This window comes from Glandiceps talaboti, chromosome 8 (assembly GCF_964340395.1).
Source record: "Glandiceps talaboti chromosome 8, keGlaTala1.1, whole genome shotgun sequence".
NCBI classification, from domain to species: Eukaryota; Metazoa; Hemichordata; class Enteropneusta; family Spengelidae; genus Glandiceps; species Glandiceps talaboti.
In genome coordinates, this window is record NC_135556.1 from 8,097,443 (window position 1) to 8,118,420 (window position 20,978).

Sequence of the window (20,978 nt, forward strand, 5' to 3'; positions counted from 1 at the left end):
ACATTTCGTGTATTTTCTCTTCCTAGTTGACAACGGCAAATGTTGAAGCGAGCAAGCGTTGTGCGAATTGTTTGGATTTAGGTGTGGTTGACGTTGCGGAGCGTAATCATGTAACTAACTGTTTTCTTTCATTGCAATATGTGGGCACAGGTAGACAAAAAAACCATTGTCTGAGCTGAATTAACAAAGGCGATCGATTCTTTTGAACTTCAATATTCCCGCCACTCGTTTCTTGTACTGTACATGTAGCGGGTGAATCAAGTCGAGTCGACATGTCATTCATAAATGGGGTCGTGATCAGTCAGCGAAAGCGTGATCATCGTCGTAACTAATTAATCAAATTAGCATATTTTGAAAATTAATATGTGTAGGCTGTAACGTGACGTTTGCACGTGAATTGTATTTGTTATTATTTTTATATGTATTATAACCGTGTGCAAACTGTCGGGTTTAATTCTATTAAAATTAACCTCTACACGTTTTGGTTGGTAACTCAAAAATGGTAAATCCTGTTTGAGCTTTCGTAGAATTATAAATTTTCCAGAGTGTATTTTGGGTGTATACAATATACTTGCGTAGAACCTTATCGGTTCATCGATGGCTCGCTAGACCGGTCACCGGCCAGTTTAACGTTATTTGGGGGGATCCGAAGTTGCAAGTCACGGTCTAGTAATGCGGATGTCAGCTTACACTAAACTTCCATACTGTATACTGCATACTGCTGTACAAGCGCGCACATGTCAAGTCGATTGCTAAACATGAACGGATTATGTGACAGGCCAACGATTCCGACTTAGGTCATAATTTGCTTCGGAATCTCTCCGATATGATTATAGTCGTAGTCTGATATCATAATACGTTTCGAATCAGTATGTACGGATGGTGCTTCGCTTTCAAAATTCACCATTGCACATACATTTTATAAACGACAAGTCATATGACCTACTTTCACTGACCCATACACCTCGAAAAAATTAGAAAATATATACACTATTTTTTACATAGCAATATTTTGCTCTCTTTTTTCATAAATCAGTCTTCATTGCACCATGACTGTACTGACTCCAAAGAGTGGTTCGTACCGTGGTGAGAAACATGTATAAAGCGTTCACTGACAGTGTTTTAGCGACTGGTTTTCTAGTATTTGTAAATACAACATACCACAGGTCAGCCTATGCTATGTGTACGTACATGACTCATGGTTGAAACTAAGGCGGTAACAAAGCTATTTTGCCTTTCCGACTAAAAAAAAAATATTTATCAGGTCAACTACGTAAGCTTATACGAAGCAATTAACTTTTGATATGGATGCCAGTATGTCATGATATTGAACAAACGTATCAAAACGCCAAACTTTTATAATATTTTTTTTTGTTTGCTTTTTTTTCTACGACCACGTGGCATTGGTGTCAAACCCAATAATGGAATTTCCATTCTTGGCCTCAACTCGTGACTGTACGTCATGAATGGACGCGTTACGTAACTAAACCAGTACAAGGACAAATCCATACAAACCCTTTCATCACCATTTTTACACTCCAGTGCTTCATTTCAGTTTTCAACATAGATGATTATTACAATAGATCATTCATTTCAAAATGATATCTCCTCAAATTCACTTCTCATCTCCTTATAAAATTACTCGTTTTGATTGAATCAGAAATAACATAACAATTATTAGATTTTTTTGTAGTGAGGAAATATACCGTATTCTTTCCTCGGCCTTGGTCCGGGCAAGGATTAAAATAGAGAGATAATATATCCATGCATGGTTCAAATTATGCATTGTTGAGATTATAAGCATAGCAGTGATTCAAGGTTTACCTATGAGCTCCCTCAACCCCCAACCCAACCAGCCTGGACCAAATCAATCCCGAGATAGTTATCGTCTTTCCAAGTGCACTGGGAGAGTATGTGACTCAGGTGAACCATGACCAAACACACAATAAATTATGTGGGAACTGAGCAGGCCTGATAAGTGTACCGCTTAGCCCCATAGATTTGGTTATTCGGCTTAATAAACAAAGTCCTTCTGAAAAACCAATTTGTTGTAGCTTGGGATAGGCGTTTGTGTTTCTCGTGCCGAAGAAATACGTTGAGTTCGCCACCAATGCAGACTAACATTTTGTATTCGATGACTCAACAGAATCTCGAGAGATCACCAACTTTCCTGCCAGGTCATGACATGAAACCTTCTTTTAGTCATAAAGTAAACACCATTGTTTACTTTCTCACCGAGTGTCACAGAAAGGCAAATAAAAAACCATTCAACCCAAAAAAGTGAAGCTTGATATGACAACTACTTAAATGCCATGGACACAGTGATATTTTAAAACCTCACACCACTAGTAGTATAGGGAAACTTATCAGAGGGTTTGGGCCAACAGATAACCATGTAAACATGCTTCCGATAAACCTGGCCCTAGCACGTGTACCCTGTGACCCCTCAAACGACACTTTTTTTCCTACCCCAATCCTTAGATGGAGAACTAAACTTAAGATTTCATTACAACTCTCCGTTAGAAGCCATCGAACTAGTCTTGAGTTATGTGAGAAAACACACCAACAATGCTATTTACTGGAACCAATCCACGGTTTGCCAAATGTTTTGTATAATTTTACCCTGAAGAATAGAGGAGATCTAAAGTACATACTGTGCAGTAATGCAACAATTCGTCAAGTCATTCTTGTTCATTTCCTCTGTTTATTTGTTTGTTAACCTTCCGTGTGTAGTGTACTGAGCGTCAGACTGCCATTTCAGTAATATTTGTTAGTTAGTTTTTTTTATGATTTTAATTATTCCGCGCGTAAATTACTAAGAATTCTTTTATAATTGACTGTAACCTTGGCAGTATCGTTCAACATCTATTTCCCGCCAATCAATCAATCAACCAACCAACCAACCAACAATACCATAGTTTGGTCGCCAACATGCTCCTAGCACCTCCTCTGTACATGAAAGTCTCCTATGCTGAAATGAAGGAAGTACGCCCCCCCCCCCCCAGTCTGATATTATTAATGGGGTGGAGATTACATCAATATTTACAACATACCTTTATCTATTTCAGTGATTATCATTGTTAACAATAATAATAAAGCGGATGGGAGATTTGAAACCAAAGAAATTAAACAAAAAGTAATCACAAACATTCCAACAGTAATATGTAAATTTTCGTATTCATGTATCGATTTATGAATAGCAGTATTGTCTATCGCTAGATGTATGATGAATAAATGAAAATATGGCACACCAAACTTTCACAGTCTGTAGATCACTGCTGTTAGAACATGTTCTGTAGATCACTGCTGTTAGAACATGTTGCAGACAGTCCATCGTCGTAAACCACAGCCTCTTTTACGGCACGTCCAGGACAATGTTGCGGAAGGAGTAAGAGCTCTGGTTTGCGAGAATAAGACAGTCTAGAGTAAAAACTACTTTAAATCGGAATGTGTGTTACTTATTATCTATAAAAGTACATGTGACATTTAAAACACCCATTTGGATTTTTAAAACTGCATCGAGGAATGTTTCTATTTATAACAAGACGTGCATTCTGGATCTTTCAAGCTATAGCACACTACATAGAGAGTAATGATATGTTACAATGAATCGCTGCTGACGTTTTTGATAATACTGTCAATAGTGGCGTTGTTGTTGTTGTTGTTGTTGTTGTTGTTGTTGTTGTTGTTGGTGGTGGTGGTGGTGGTGGTGGTGGTGATGATGATGATGATGATGATGATGATGATGATGATGATGATGATGATGATGATGATGATGATAATCGTGATGATGATCATGATCATGATGAGGAGGAGGAGGAGAGGAGGAGAAGGAGGAGGAGGAGGACGATGATGATGATGATGATGATGATGATGATGATGATGATGATGATGATGAATCAATAACGATGTGTAGGATGTCCAGTCTTTTCGAATTATCAGTTATTCAATCAATTCAATACATCTGCGAATATCACCAGCGTTCACACAACTCTATTTTAAGCCATATACACAGAATTGCAGCAGCATTAGATCAACCGCTCAGACGAAAGGGAGATGTCATCATGAATGCTTCATATAGATACAATTTTCAATAAAACCGGACGGAAACGTTTACATAAGACAAATATTGAAATCAAAGTTCCTAAAAATAACTATGCCTTTTATATTATCTATTAAATACATAAATCAATTACATACATAATGCAAATGAACACAGACAATACAATTCAAATTTTAAGATCACATTTAAAAGCATGTTTGGATCGCCAGGCAGACTCGTTGACTGTCGTGATTTGTACCCAATGTGCACATCAAAACCTCATAAATTGCATACTTAACCAGACGAGACACGATACTCGGTTACCATAGTTACCGATAAAACCAAATACGTCAATGTTTATTTATGAGGCCATTGAAACATTGCTTTAGTTTTAGTTTTGAAATAGTGAATAGTTATTATACTTGATTTTGTGCCAGTGTGACCTGTCGTTTCCGTTTTAAGCGTCATCAACTCTACCATTTTCCGACCATTACGGTTATCCTTCCCTCTGAGTCTTCATTGTCAGTGTTGCTATCACCACCACCACCACCACCACCACCACCACCACCACCACCCCCACCACCACCACCACCACCACCACTACTACCATCATCATCACCACCACCACCACCACCATCATCATCACCACCACCACCACCACCACCACCACCATCTTCACCACCACCACCACCACCACTACTACCACCACCATCACCACCATCACCACCACCACCACCACTACTACCATCATCATCATCATCATCACCACCATCACCACCACCACCATCATCATCACCACCACCATCACCACCACCACCACCATCACCACCACCACCACCACCATCATCATCATCATCATCACCTTTTAAGGAACATTTATTCATGTTCAAACCCTATTACAATTAGAAAACTAAAAGAATACATCATCTGACATCATCACCACCACCACCACCACCATCATCATCATCATCATCATCATCATCATCGCTCCCACTATCACCATCACTATCTACATCAACAATAACATAAACATTTGTTTCTCTGTTCAAAGTTTCGTTTAACCTACTAACAAAGTGACTCCCTGGTGAATTAGCATTTATTACATTTTCATATGTATCAGACTGCGGTCAAGGTCAGTCCCTATTTGTGTATTCAGTATCAGTTTTGATGTTTGTACATGAATTGTTTAAAGTGTAATGTGAGCGTTTGAACTAAAGTTTGTGATTGACAATGTGTTTATTTTTTTTGAATTGAATTGTCATTGTTTCCTATAGAAAATTTGTGTTTTTGAAAAGTTAGAAAATGGGTCAATTTTTTTATCCTACGGCTTGTTGTGAGCTTGGTGTTAGTGTTGCATTTTATCTCAGACATTGCAGTTACTTTTATGTACGTTTTGTTGTATCTCTTAGAATTATACACCTGATGAAGAGCCAGTCTGAGCTCAAAATGTAGTGGAATAAAGAAGTTTAAATAAATTGATGATGTCTGGTCTTTCCTGTTCTTAAATTTATGGATATGCCAAGACACCATCTCGACAAGTCGGCATACCCTGGTCTCTATACCCGCGGATACGAGCCAGCGTATGTCAATGGCTCAAGAGAGCGACATGTACAAGCCAGATACGAAAATCACGTTGTCAGTTATACGGTACTTGAGGAAACAAAAGTATGTCAAGTCGTAATAAACATTGAATAGCCGTCATAATTTCAGTAACAGAACTAACCACAGAGTTCAAAACTTAGTTCGTAAAATATGTCGAGAATTTGAACATGTATCAATATGTCGGAGGCAACGTACATTTACATCATAATTCAAAGTCATCATCGTTTACGTTGTCACTCCCCCCGGCCCTCCCCGCTCGCCTTTAAAGAGAATATTTTTTAAATTCCAAACCTTACAATCTATAAAATTCCTTTAAAATATCTTGAAAGTCTGCATTGTCAGACGAAATATGAGAAAGCGAAAGTCTGACTACGTGGTTTCGTTGAACTAAATATGTTTTCTATGACCACTTTGTAAAGGCAACACATGGAACACTGGAAACGACTTGTTTCCCAGTGTCAATACAACTACATAATAGTCGGTGTCTGAATGAAACTTTCACGGTCGAGCTGACCATAGACCCTCACACGTACACACATAGTCGAATTTCAATGTCAGGAGAGCCGTGAAGAATTACACCTCGTACGCATGCGCACATCATGCCTGTCTTGATAGAATGGGTTTATGCTTATAAATCATACCTTTTTGGTTATTTTCTAAAACAACAAACATTTGTAGGGATGGTAGGATTTATATTTGCATCTTAAAAGTCATACGTACTTCCCAGTACTAACAAAATCGATGCGTTGCCAATTCTGTGTGACCTTACGTGTGATTGATATGACCTTGCCTTTTTGAAACTGTGATGTGAAATATACAAGAGATTTACCGATCGAAAAGCCAACATTTGCTCTGTTTGATTTGTCTGTTAACCTTTTTGTGTGGAAGTGATGGTTTTCAAGCTGCCTTGTCAGCATTATTTGTTTTTGCTTGTTTTGTTTTTTTATTTGTTCCGTGTGTATGATGTTCTAGCATGGTGGTTTTGATGGCTTAGGAACCAAGGCACTGCATCGGTTGTTCTTCACAACACATAGTTCGGATGTCATCCAAATGTTTTACATTCTATATGCGGCACATTGAATGGCATGACGAATAAGTTGTGAGTTTAATAGAGTGATTTATTTCTGACTTTTTTGAAAAATCCACAACATTTCCCCGTTGCCAAAAATAACATGATATAATAAGATATAGGATACAATTCACTTTTATTTTGCTCAAGGCAGACAGTTCGAACAGCCAAATTGTATACGATACGATATATTCTGAACTCACCACAACGTCCTCTAGGTTCCCCCCCAACACACACACACACACACACACACACACACACACACACACACACACACACAAACACGCTCACTTTGTCATTATTTAATACAGTAACTGTTCAATTTGTTGTTTAGAGCCAACAGTAACAAACTGAACACGAGGATATGATGTGCATTTCATTCACTTTAATTAACAAAACAATTGACGGTACGGTATCTAATAAAATAATCGCTTGGGCTCCGTGCTTGCCTGACTTTTTTTTTAAGTGTCTGGAATCGAACACGTGTCCACTTTCTAGGCTATGCCAAAGATCGTTTCCAAACAGATATACAGACACAGACTTCCGAGTGCTGGGTCACCGATTTTATATATGTGTCTGGACATATTCGACTTGCTTTCTCCTTGACCCGTTCCCGCATATTCACAAAATAATTACAGCTATAAATTTCGAAAGAAATGGGATGGGAGGAGTCATATAGCGCATGGTTTGTTGTGACAATACATCAACCGGGTTTGTTAAGTTATTGTCTGTTCAAATAAGGGCGGCAAAACTAGTGTTGACAATTTGTAAATATTTAAACTTTGCCTGTATATGAAGATATAGCTTACTCATATCATGTGAAGAGAGCATTACACCGTAATGAAAGAGTAGGGTCACATCCAATCTGATTAAAATCCGATGTGGTGAAGCGGCTAAATGCTTTATTTACCTCTATTTCCATCGTTTTGTGTCGTATGTTGTTGTTGTTGTTGTTGTTGTTGTTGTTGTTGTTGTTGTTGTTGTTGTTCGGAGTGAAGGTGGCGATCACTCGGAACAAAAACGAACGACACAAAACGATGGAAATAGAGGTAAATAATGATTTAGCCACTTTCACCACATCATATTTTAATTAGATTGGGTCACTTTGTGACTTGTACATGACGGTGTTTCCTGTCACGGCATTCGATGAAATCAACATATGATTATGAAGCATACGTAGTCATTAAAACAGCGAAAAACAACAACGAACTTTCCCCCTCTCATATACTCACCATCTCCTGGCACTTCCTGTAACTATTCCCCTGCTTCCCCGGTTGCCAGGGGGAAAAATATTGCCTAAAGTTTATTCTTTTTAAACATTATCTTAGCTGATCATGACATTACAAAATAACATGCCTTTGTGTTTATATTCCTGTTTTTAATTTTTAATACAATAATGACAATTTCAAACATTGTAAGTTAACAGCAGTCTCAAAATAAAATTACTTCTCCAGCCTTCCAAGTAATGGATTTATAGTACATGTATATAGTAGGCAACCTGTTCAAATCTAATTAATATGCTTTAATTAAACCATTTCTTGTTAACTTGGTCATTGAATATGATAATACATGCAACATCTGTGGCGATGAACAACTCTAACATTACGTCATAAGGTGAAAAGTTTGAATTCATTACGACAAAGTTGCTCAAAAATGTACACATTGACAGTAACAGTAATTTGATATATTTTACCGGGACCGGGGGGGGGGGATTGCTGTTTCCTTCGTTCAATGAATTGTGGAATCGTGATTAGTGCCTTCGGCGAAAATGACATGCTCTTTTCCTGCCCTCTTTGATATGTGACACGGTACAATATACTAATAGAGTTCAAAGTTGTTATCTTTCTTGTGAATTGAGTATGTGCAGTATGTATGTATGTATGTATGTATGTATGTATGTATGTATGTATGTATGTATGTATGTATGTATGTATGTATGTATGTATGTATGTATGTATGTATGAAGTAAATTAATCTCAAATTATAATAATGATATATTTATTCAGAGTAGCTCAATAAGTGTTACAGTACTGTCTGAGAAAGAGAAGTAATTTCAAAACAGCACACTAGTTCCGTTTTGATAAAACTAATTTCTAGTTCCCCCTTGTCCAAAAAGAAGATACATGTAGGAGATGGTGACGATTTTCTGTATTTCCTTTTAACACGTCATCAAACACATATCATGTAATAGTCATGTGATAGCCGTGTTGACTAGTCCTTGTTATCAAAATAGGGTAGAGGAGGTCATCAACAGGGCAACGTCCTCCAACAACATGATAGTTTGTAGTTTGCTATTCTTTCATTCATGTATGTATGTATGTATGTATGTATGTATGTATGTATGTATGTATGTATGTATGTATGTATGTATGTATGTATGTATGTATGTATGTATGTATGTGTGTGTATGTGTGTATATATGTATGTATGTATGTATGTATGCATGCATGCATGTTTGTTTGTTTGTTTGTTTGTTTTTATATATGTCTGTGCAATGTTTGGTTTGTCAAACTATACTGCAAGCATATATGCGATCATATTAATAAAATGGTATTTTATTTTAACCCAAAGCTCATTTCAAATGTAGGAGTGTGTATCGTCCAATTTAATTACCTTCTATATGTCTTTTTATATATACATATAGTATTGTTTAGTATGTCTCTGAAACTGGGACATTCGGGTACAATTCGCTTCCAAGTATATGGGAAGGTAAGACAAACGTGACCCCATATTTTATTGACTCTTATCAGGTTCGTCAAATAAAGTCCATTTGCCATCACAATTTAGACACGCTGTTGAACGTGAACCTTGTAACGTTCTCACGGTGTGTTCACGTGTCCACGCCCATCACATTTCCCCATCAAAATGACTGAGTAACTAAAATATATACAATGTAATTGAGACTAATTTAAATTAGATATTTTGGTGACGATACCAAGTTACATTTTTTGTTATTATTATTATTGTAACCAACAGTTGAGTAACAAAATACTTATAACAACTAAAATCATTGTTAGCATAACCGGACTAAAGGTTCGCTTGTTCTAACAAATGTATGTTTGTCTATCTGTCTGTGTACTGGTGTGTCATTTGTGTGTATGTTAGGTTGTGTGTATAGGAACGACTAGCTGCCGATCACCATATGGACTATGAAGAACATATTTTTGGATCGTTCTTGTATTGATATATATGGTGGTAATATTGCTAGTGTATTTTCTGATAAAGAAATCATACTTAAATGTGGGTGTTTTCAGGGGGTTGTGAAAATGTTTATACAATTTACTGGTTAGGTTGCTACAGTATTAATAAACTTTTGGTAGGGATATACAATGTTAACTGGTGAAAACTGGTGTTTGGTCGGTGTGATATATATCAGGGATAGCTACACGTGGCACACTACATGGCTCTATTTCGTGGTAGGATCACGTGCTTCGATCTCAAAGGCAACTTGGCGGATCGGCTTGATAATCAAGTTGGTGGCGAGTGTTTCAAATTGTGTCAGGATGAAATACGAAGGCGGGATAATCTCTGAGCTGTGCTGTATAAAGTGATTTAAAAAAAGACGTTTTGTTTTACTCGAGACGTGGTAGATATTTGATTGACATTTTAAATGGATGACCCAAGGAGTGTTAAAAGATAATATACCATTGAAGACAAAATGATTTGATGTGTGGTATAGCCTTTGGTTCGAAAATGTCATTATTGTTATAAAGACTTTTTCACAAAAAGTTATGGATACATGTAAATCAATCCCCAATTGGAGTGGACTTCACTAACATTCCAAACTAATTATTGTAAACCCTAGTAACCATGGCAATAGTTGTATAGACAATAAACTGTATGACTAGCTTATCTAATAATAACACAACCAGGGATTAATTAGCTTCCGGGATTCACGAAAATTATTAATGATTACAACATTGATAAATCGCACACAATGTATTTATTAACAACCCACACCACTTTCCCAAATGTGGACATGTTATATGGCAGAGTGAACATTATTTAAATTCCATAGTCGTAAAACCTCATACCTCTTTACGGCACTGTCCACGAGACATTGCAAGAAGTTAGTTCTCATTTATACGTCAACAACAAAAATCTGCCCTAGCGTGCGAGAATGTTGAGTATATTGAGTGTAAACCGCGCCCAGACTTAGGATAAATATTGGTCTCCAAATAATAATTGTACAGTAAACCCCTATAATAGAAAATACCCATCTTGAACCACTTACTAAGATGATGAAAACGTTTTCTTTGGCTGATATTTCATTTGAGTTTCTGAATCAAAATAAGTTTATGATAGGTCTTATTGTGTTCCCATTTCATTTCATGTGTTTTCCACGTGTCTTTCTTCAGTGTTTGAACTACTCAAGGAGGATTGTTGAAGAATGTAGGCAAGGTAGAGTGCTGTAGCACAAGTTTTATCTTTGTGCATGTTATAAAACTTAATAAAAGCAAATTTTCAAGGACATGTGCTTGTAGATTCCCCCCAAGTATTAAAAGTTCATTCTGTATTTCAAATAGTGTGTTGTTCTTGCTGTCTCATACCCATGTAGGAATACCTTTGTATACATATATGCTACACCAGTATAAAACTACGGGTGTGTTGTATCAAAAATATTTTTTAAAACTATTATGGCCAATAGGTTCTTGTTATAATTATGTATTGGAGCTCTTTAATACTAAGTCTTCGCTAATTGGCCATGGCGTTGAATTGCCCATCTCGAATTGCCAAAGCAATCCATTGCCCTTTCCACAATACCCCTTGAACCATGTTTGAACTGGGTGACCAAGCTGCCTGGTATGAACGAGAAAAGCCTGTGAAATGTCTTGTGTGCTTAGGACCATAGAAAATATGGGTCATCCCCCGAGGATTGTTCTTTCCATTGTCTATGCTCATGCTAATGCTACCCGTGTAATTACCATGGAATTGGTTACATCATAGGACATCGACATTGTTAAACCATCATTGTTCTCGCGCAAGATAATTCTTAGAAGCGTAGTTCAGTTGTGAACTTTAGGTTAGGGTCAAGTCGTGTCGTTAACCTCTACAGCATCGAACACTTTCCCGCCCAAACAATTTTCGCTAATAAAGATCGACACCACTTTTGATGCAATTGAAATTAATTTTGATATAGGGCTTAGATTGATAACAATGACATTGTCTATAAATGGAAACTAAATGTAAATAAAAAGCGACCAATTTTACGGAAAGAAATTTGATAAAAGTCGTGCAACAACGCAAGCTTCTTTTCCAATTGAGACAACGTAGAGGTCGAAAGTCAACCTGTCAAAATTATTGATGATATTTAGGCTGATTACTAAATATTTTAATTTGAGCTGTTGATATTCATGATATTTAGGAGTCTAAATGTTATCCATATTTTCGACGTGCATATATTTGCTGATTACATTTGTCACAAGTCATTGTTATGCGTTTAATGTATATACCTAATAGAAGCTGTTGGTCGTGATCGGTGTATTTAATTAGATAGTATTACGTAGGCATCATTTAGCCTGTCCAGCGTCTTTGGATTTTGCTCAGAATTGAAAGCTGCCCTCGTGCTCTACATAGGAAGGTAGTATCAAGCTGATAATACAGACGGATCTAAAAACCAACTGATGGTTTCACAGAACAGATTTAAATGCAAAATTGCTTTGCATTAATAATTGATCGAAGCCTAAAGTGCATATGTTTGCATTTGAAATGTATAATTCCATATTTCTTTTATGAACGTTACATTTACTGACCTGATTTTTTCAGTGTTCGATATTTCTCGACTGGGGAATTCTCATCAGAAGACTGCTGATAAAATGAAACTATCGATCCAGGGCTACTTGTTATAAGTATTGCTCAATACACACAGCTTTCAATTTCTCTTTAAATATCTGTAATTAGTATTAATTAGTATTAGAAGCGAAATTCAGTTTGATGTTTTATCAACACATTTTACGCGGCATGATGACCATTGGCATTGGTTAGCATTGGCATGTACAATATGACTACGTGAGTTGAAAATTAAAAAAAAATCTACTATGATAATATACTTATAAGCATAGACCATTGAGGTCGATCAAGGTCTATCTATATTTTTTACTTTCGCTCGAAGGTGTAGGCTTCTAGGATCGCATTGTTGCCATGGTATCGGATATTATGATATGATAATGAGAAAGAAAGAAAATCAGTAAATATTCATTGGGTCAATACATATTGAAAACATGAGTATAGTTTGAACCAGTACAACGGATTCCTGAGTTTATGGTGGTTGCATGATCTTGTATTCCTGTAATGACTGTTTTTATATCAATGTTTTACATGTCATAAATATATGCAGAGGGTGATTTCAAACTGAAATGACAGCCTCGTCCCAGTCTGTTTTGAATGATTGGATGCGTGGATAGTTTAGTATAACTTTAAAGGTCAATATTTCTCAGTATCCCAGGTTCTTGCATTATGTCTTATCTGATCGGTAGAGCCATGGGAACCATTCTTCGTGAGAATGGGTTTATATCAAACTTGCATACCATAGTACGAAGTGATCAAGAAAAGCTAAACATGAACTTATATAACCTTCTTTCTAGGCAAGTTTTGCTTTCTTTAGTCTAGTGCTACCCCTGGCAACGAATCTCAACATCATCTAGCTCAATGAGGTCCTGAGTTAAAAATTCAAATTCATCAACCAAAGCCACCCACACAGTAATCAATCACAGAATTCTGCCGAATGACACCTGTAAGCCAGTGTTTACTGGAGGAATACATAATGTCAAAATATGGTATATTTTTTATATCAGGCAGATCACTACTTATACATTGTTTATATCATTCTAACAGTTGCGGGGGTTACTCATTTGCATGAGCAACCTTTGGTTCATGATTTCTCATTACGCTAGACGGTGGTGAAGAGATGATTCGATACCACGTGTAGCATCTCCAGTATGGTTTCTTGTTCTTTGATGATTATAACCAGAAAGTTATCTTGATAAAGTCTTTTTTTTCAGATCAAAATAAGTGGCAATCTGCTAATCAGGATTAAGATATGAAACAATTCAGTGATTAGGATTAAGACGTATGTCATTATTTGAGATTAGGATTACGAGATACAATACAAGTGTGATACGGATTAAGAGATGCAACAACTTAGTAATCCGTAATTAAGAAATGTCATGTTTCAATTAACAAAGTATACAGTCTTTCGCAAACTTCTGTTGAATTTGAAAATGATAAGTCAAATACCCAGCAAATTTATGCAAATATTTTTACAATAACAAAGATAAAATTCTTATTGTGTACTTTTAGTGTACATTTTAATTTAAAAATAATAAAAGATTGGGGAAAAGCCTTTAATGTTGATAAAAATCTACCCGGTTTATTAATGGCTCTTCATTGCCGTACTTATGTTAGTCCAGAGACTTGGCTTTCAAGATAGATGTCCACCTCTGGAAATGGCTTGACGACGAGTCTCAAGGCCAGACAGAATTAATATTTTGGCGTGAACGTTATCCATCCATTCTGACACATTTGAAGTTTCGGTTAGTGCTGAAGTTTCGGTTAGTGCCGTAAAGAGGCCTGTGGTTTTACGACGAAGTAACCGTCGTATAACACCACTGAGTACACTACGTAATACACTATGTCGTTTCAGATTGGGCATACACAATCTAAGGATAGAAATAGGAATACATTAAAAAAATTCCCCTAGAGGAAAGAACATGTTTAATTTGTAAGTCAAATAACGTTGAAGATGAGGCACATTTCTTATTAAGCTGTCCATTATATCACCATCACAGACAAACGTTAATTGAAAAAAATTAAACTGTATGTGCTTAAATTTGAAAATTTATTAATGACTAACGATAATATTATAATTAATGTCACGATATATAAACAGATGTTCAGATATGAGACAGTAACACCTACTCTTATTACTCATTTAATGTATTAGTATGTTTCAATTTTATAATTGTTATTTTTTAGTTTTTATTCTATTTTTCACTTTTTATTTTTTTTATTTCTTAATGTATATTTCAAATTTATTTGATTTTACATATTTCATCTGTGCATTAATTTCTCTAGGAATTATTATGTGTTCGAATAAATTGCAATACCGTATTACAGATGTTGTTCATATATTCGTTCTGACTTCAGGCATCTGTGGCCTCTGCTGTCAGCTCTGGGCTATCTTGTAAGTCACAAGGTTCCTGTGTAAATACTCTCTCCGTAAAATGAAATGGCAATAGGTTTGGGAATCATTTGATGTGGTAGACTGAACGGAATGGATTTTGAGATACCATTATGGTAATTTTATATGATGATGGAGTTTCTTTACCGTCTTGGCTTAACATATCCCCCATCCCCACCCCATCCCCACCCCGTGACGTATGGTGTTCAGTTTAGACTTTTACAGCACCGTCCAAGATGCACCCTTTATTTCGCAGTGTTGCGAAATAACCAGCTCTGGTGAATCTTCGTGAATCTTCGGTATAGACCGCCTTTCCCCAGGACCCTTTTTACTAATAAATCAAAATGCAAAACGTACACCCCCCTCCCCCATTTCAGACCGGGACGCCCAAAAATATAACCCGTTGGGCGTCACATACCCACAGTTTTTAAATCGGAGTACACGTGGGCAGGGGGGGGGGGTGCACAACGCCCGGCACAACGTTGCTCCCAAGTCGGTAAGTTGCATGGACAAGCCGTTCTTGCTTGGAGACGTAACTATATGCACAGACTGATTTATTTCCCACGAGCTAACCGTGACCTCAATGACCGATGTAGACGTCAAGGTGACCTTCAAACAAGATGTATAGTTTAGAAAGACAGAACATGTGACATTGATTGTCATTGTGGGTTTCCAGTCCAACCCCGTTGTAACATAATTTCCTTTCGTGTATATATTTTCATATTTATACATGCATATGTGTGTGTTTTCACCTATTTTTAAAATGCAAAATACCGGCAACATTTTACGAGTTGGGTTATTCCTGGGAGTGCATATGCTAAATTTGACTTCAAACTCAAAGAATGTTTGAGATATTTGTAGACAATTTATTCAATATCAATAGAACCCAGGGGAATAGGTATCGTGTTCAGTGTTATATCAACTGTATATAGTAGTTCCCGATACGTGACAGGGCATTACTACATTCTCTTACTCGACAGATGTGAATTCATGTACCCACCCGGTATCGATTTAAATAAAAACCGAGTGTTGCTATACCCATGCGTGTAGTGAATGTACCAAAATAGTCTTTCAACCATACTATAGTCGTAGTCCTAAAATACTATTCTAAAGTTGTAAATGAATATTTTCGCCGTTCACCCGGAGATTGGGTTTATTTGATCTAGGCACATGGGCGTATGTCGGCTTTCCCTCTCAATCGGTCTATGAACTATCTTGCATGGATGAAGGGTGAGGTCACACTGTTGCTATGGTGCAACACGAAGTGTCATAAATATGCCAGTCTACTGTCTCAGACAACCAGTAAATCATGCATGAACACATCCCGCATCATGTATTTTGTCTTGAAACTAAACACGCCAGATGTTACCTGATCCTTACTTCCAGGTTCTTACACTTTTCAGGTCAGGCTAGGTGTTGGGATGTCGCACTAGATAGCTAGGTAGCTAGATTGATAGATGATAGATAGATAGATAGATAAATAGATAGATAGATAGATAGATAGATAGATAGATAGATAGATAGATAGATAGATAGATAGATAGATACATACATACATACATACATACATACATACATACATACATACATACATACATACATACATACATACATACATACATACGTACGTACGTTCGTACATACATACATACATACATACATACATACATACATACATACATACATACATACATACATGATGTATATATATATATATATATATATATATATATATATATATACATATATGATATATATATATATATATATATATATATATATATATATATATATATATATATATATATACATATATATACATACATAATGAAAAGTCTGTTACTTAGTCTATTAGGGCTAGACTCGGACTTGGTGGCGTCCATTTTAACACGTCACGAAATAACATCCTGACTGTGCGGACTTTCAATACTGCAAGTTTTAACAGATACACTTTTCCAATTGACAACTTTAGTATAGGTGTAGTATTACACAAAGTGGTGCAAATAATATTCAGTATTTTTTTCCGAAAACCGACATCTAACAGTGATATAAATGCATGGCCAACCAGTAACACTAACCCAACTCTATGCTTATATACAACGTCATTGCTCGTCATTGCTGTGGTCTATTTGGCAAACGTCCACGTTCTCGCTATCTCGGTCGGGAGCTTCTTGTGACAGCCTGAGATACATGTAATCATGACACCCTCCAAATACATTGATAACCTCCGCCCGATATCTCGTCTTCTAGTCAATTCAACACCGAAGTATCTAAGCCGATACGCGGTCGTCGGTCGGCAACTGAGAGCGCCGGGTTCAGTGAAACGTGTTGAGGTCCCGGGGTTGAGGTCCCTTTTATTAGAACTTTAGACGAGCGATCAACTCACCCTGGCACAGTTTACGTGATAATAAAAATAACCCAAGCTAACCCAACACAAGACATTGGTTGCATTGAAACATTGAAAGTATCGACCAGTGCTGATCTTAGAATCAGGGGCCATTTCAACATATTTCTGTCATATGTGATTGCTTCCTAAATCATGATTTAAAAGTGTCATGAATTTACGGACAAAAGAAAATACTAGTAGTGGAATCATGATTCATGTGTTGTATGTCGTATATAACTGAAACAACATGGCGGGTAGAGCCATAAAAGTTAAACATGACAGATCACTTGTCTGTCGGCCGTTTTCCACAGACTCTGGTTTTCCAGTACTGGTACACGCACAGGGGCGCGTATCATTGCTCAGATTGACATTTTCTTAAGAAAATATCGTATGAATCCTGCTGCTACAAATGTATCAATCACTATACTACTACTAGAAAGAACACTATGTTCTTTCTTACAGGTAGGAATATATAGTCAAAAGGTTGTTATATTTAGCCTGTAGACCAGAAAACAACAATCTATGAAATATTACACGCCCCTTTGAGAACATGTATGTGTATACGTTAGCAACCAAAGATAGAAAATTTTGCTTTTGAAAAAAAATGTGAATTAGTTAAAAATAGCAGCGAACACATCCAGTCTGTTTTCAAAAACATTGTAGAACAGACCTTACAATAAAAGTTTAGAAGAATACACATTTGTATAACCTAAGACTTGACCCGTACATAAATGTCTCTCGCTTAAAACAAATAGTAAACAGAGGGAACCCAAAATAAAGATATAAACGCTCCTTATTTTGTCAATAAAAACATTCTATTCCACTTAAAAGCTACATAATTTTAGTTTCGACCTAAAACATTTAATAGCCATAGTAACGCGTATCTGGTGTTCTTACAGTGTATTTGCCATCTACAATTCCATGTTATGGCTAAGTCGTTCAACGATTAACAGTCCACCACCCCCCCCCCCATCCAACCGAGTGTTCATGTGGAGGGGGGGGGGGGGCGCCGAGGAAGTCTCCTCATTCAGTGGCAGAACTCAGGGCAGAAATAGGACGTCGCTTTGTTCGTGACCATGTTCAACATTGTTGTTGTTTCATATTTTTATAATGTAACCTAATATCATATTTTCTAAGAAAATTGCCATTTGAATTTAAATACTTTCCATATTTGTAGTGCACATAACTAGATGGTGGTATCGTCGTAAATCATAGCCTCTTTTGCGGTATCGTCGTAAACCATAGCCTCTTTTGCGGCACCTGTCCAAAACGTGCCGCCACTAAGAAATAACATCTCTGGTTGTGCGAGAATGGTGAAGGAGAGAGCACATAAATTCGTATAACTCGAACAACCAAATTTAAAGCTCGATTTCCAAAAATATTTTCTTTTGTGTGTTGTGCAAAAATAGCGGCAACGTCGTCAAAATTTTGACAAAAAGAAAAACAAACCACTTCAATCAAAACCAGAACATCTTCATACTAAACAAGAAGAGCAAATAAAGTAAACGAATATTGAACTTTTCTGACACAAGATAGTGTTGCAAAGAGAGATCACACTGAGTAGACACTCGTCGAAATATTTCCGACACAATGCACACTTGCACTTTTTGTCACTGTTAACATGTCCAGATTTAAGTCCTTGTACGTGATATTAACTGATGCACCAGTGGTACGGTGTTATCAGATATGACCAGAGGAAATTCTGGATCCTCTTCGACAACTGTTACGAATGACATGTTGTGTCTGTGGTGTGTCTCAGTTCATCATGGTGTATTTTTGTTTAGTATAATAATATAAACAACCATCCGGATGAATGAAAGCAAATATTTAATTGTGTCGTGTACGAATTTTAGTCAATACGTTTATATCACGTGAATTTTGTTTGTTCACCTATTGATGAACAATCAATATAATTCGTAATCATAGAAGAATTAGAAATTGCATGGTCAAAAGTCACAAAAAACTATTAAATCGTGTAGAATTTCAACTGTTAAAATCAATAAGCATAATTTCATTTTCTGACCTGTTGATTCGTGTTATCTTCGTCCCTAATGACAGAAATGTCATTCTGTTAATATCTCTATCGCCATTTCTCAACGATGGTGTGTTTAGCCATATGCCTTCGTATAGGGTCTATGGTTTAACTGGAGGAAGTATCTTCGGAACACCTCGAACAAACAAGTTCATCAACTCTGTCCCTGGCCATGGTTGTGCCGTTACCTACTTATATTATGTAAATGTATCTTCGAGTCGTGCCCCACAAACAATTACTCCCTCCCCTCTTTCGTCAAAAAGTACACAAAATTTCTACCAAAGTCGTCAACTTGATTTATAAAGGGACATATGCAGATGGGAAAAATCGGTTGTAAATCACTTTATTCTTACATTGTTAGGAGCAGATGTTTGCTTTGAAGCCTTCTAATCATAAAAGGTAAAGAGAGAAATTAAGAGAATAAAAGATAGTGAGACTGAAATAATGAAAAAAAGAGTGACTTGAATATTTAGGAAGGTGAAAAGTAGAGACGATTCATATTGTGTATACATGACCGCCATGATAGTATAGAGGAAGGTCAATTCGGTCAACCGGTGGATCGGCAACTTATAAACAAAACAAATGCTCGCTGTTTGAACATATCCATGCATGGAGGTACATCACATGGGGGTGTAGTGTTTTTTTCAGATTTTTGTTTTCCTTGTCTACGGGCTAAATATAACAATGTTTTCATTTGAATATGCTTCCCCTACCTTTATTTTCTAGTAGAGCGTATATATCAATACTTAAGTATCCTGGGATTCGTATGGTATTTTCCTAAGGAAAACAACACTTTTAGCAAGCATACGTGTCCCTGTGTGGAGGTACGTCATATCAAAGCAAATCGATAGCAAATATCGTATGTAAGACTAGCTACTTGATATAATATGGACACTTTTGGGAAGAGTTCACTGAAATACAATTTCTTTTATCATAAGATCTGGCCTTTATCTAATATTAGTACTTGTCCCTCGTACTTATCCTGGTGTGTGTACATGGGTGTACATGTGAATTACCGTGGCCAGAGAGTGTCAACCTCTTGTTATTTAAATGCAGTTGGCCTGGGGCCGATGACCGTTCTTGTGTACCTTACACAAGATATAAAATATACATATGATAAAGGACAGTAGCGACCATTTCTAGTTGTTCTTCGTGGTACCCTTAATAATAACATGTCTATCTATTTTTCTACGTGTGAAATATTAAACACAGTGGATGCATCACTCGAATGTAAATAATCAAATAGGAAATGTAACCTGGAAACAGGGCACAAGCATCAAAAGTCGCGAATCTGTAAAAATAGATATAGTTGGTAATTTGTTATGATCATGTGAGTAATGTGCTTGGTCATGTGAATAATAGTAGTTGTTCACGTGATCCTGAAAATGGGAAATCACGTGACGTTGACGACAATTTAGATCTATAGTTAGCTATGTCACATGAGGCCCTCATATTTGTAGATAGTGATGATGAACCTACGCAGTGTTGGACATGATTCAATATGCGTCATTACCATAACTAATGAACACTGAGACCTTGGACATTGTCAAGTGGGTTATCTAGCAAATTAATGATCGACGCTTTTCAGCTATTTTTTCCTACACAAGGAGATCCTAATATTGCTGATGAATATGGTAAATTTACTATACTGAAAATATCAGTACCAAG

General features: G+C 36.7%; 1 protein-coding gene across 1 annotated transcript in view; it reads left to right on the top strand.

Moving 5' to 3' along the window:
- LOC144438421 (sodium- and chloride-dependent glycine transporter 1-like) overlaps positions 1-20,978 on the top strand; it is a 78,142-nt gene that overhangs the window by 10,063 nt on the left and 47,101 nt on the right. The window lies entirely within an intron of this gene.